This window comes from Lathyrus oleraceus, chromosome 7 (genome assembly GCF_024323335.1).
Source record: "Lathyrus oleraceus cultivar Zhongwan6 chromosome 7, CAAS_Psat_ZW6_1.0, whole genome shotgun sequence".
NCBI lineage: Eukaryota > Viridiplantae > Streptophyta > Magnoliopsida > Fabales > Fabaceae > Lathyrus > Lathyrus oleraceus.
In genome coordinates this window covers 328,457,863-328,458,949 of record NC_066585.1, presented here as the reverse complement: position 1 = coordinate 328,458,949, position 1,087 = coordinate 328,457,863, and positions in this window count along the sequence as shown.

Here is a 1,087-nt window from a genome sequence, read left to right as displayed (position 1 = left end):
CACCATAAGATAATATCCTCCGCCTACTCTGTTCTTAATCAGGCGGCTGGATCGACAGTAGCTGATGTCCATAAATAGGGGAGGTAGAGATTCTAAGGTTTGGAGTCGGTCCCCTAAGTTTAAGCCAAGTGCTATTGTGGTGATTAAACCACCAATTACAAAGGGTTGACGGCCTCTAGCACATAAGGTGCGGATATGATGAAATAGAAAAGAGGCAGTGTTTACCTTTGCATTCGGTTCGAAGACGCATTCGAGGAAGAATAGTTCCTTTGCGTTGACCTTGCTGTTGTTCAGTCTTCCAAAAACTGTGTTTTGTAGGATGCGGATAAAATACCGGATGGTTGGATTATGGATGTGGGAAAGAAGGAGCTCTTCCCAGTTGTAGGCATCTACACCGGATATTTTCTTGAAAAGGTCGAAAACGGCGACTGTGTTCCAGTTTAGGTCTGGAGGGATTCTGGGGTAGACTTGACCTTCTATGGAGAATTGTAGCATGGTACTCAATTGGTTATGGGTTAAGGAGTACTCGGTGTTGAACATACGGAAGGTTGCGGTACCGGTTAAGAAGTCGTCTTCACCGGCGGGAGTGGTGTATGCGTATGAACTTAAGAATTCTAAGGTTAGGGAGGGGTAAGTGGGTTGATTATGCGTGCATAGAAAGGTTAAGTCGGCTTGACGGAGCATCCATTCGATACCTTGGAGTAATCCTAATTGTTGTAAACAAGTAAAATCAAGATACCTGGTGGAGACGACGCCTCGCTGTTGGAAACGCTCGTATTGCTCCCTTTGATAATTTTCATCTTCGGTTCGGAAGATGATATTTCCGAAATTCTGGTTACCCGCCATACTGATGAATGAACTGAAAGAGGTAAATTGGAAAGAAAAGAAATGTATTTGATAGGAGAAAGTGGTTTGTGGTGAATGAAGGAAGGTTTGGTGGGTATTTATAGGAAAAATTTTGGAAGTTGGAAAAATAGGTGGTTGAAAAGTGAATAATTGTGGGTAAATGTGAATAAATGGGGAAGGTAAAAAGTTGAAAGGGTGTAACGTTCGTCTCCAACGGCTCTTTAACGTTCACCTAGTCTGA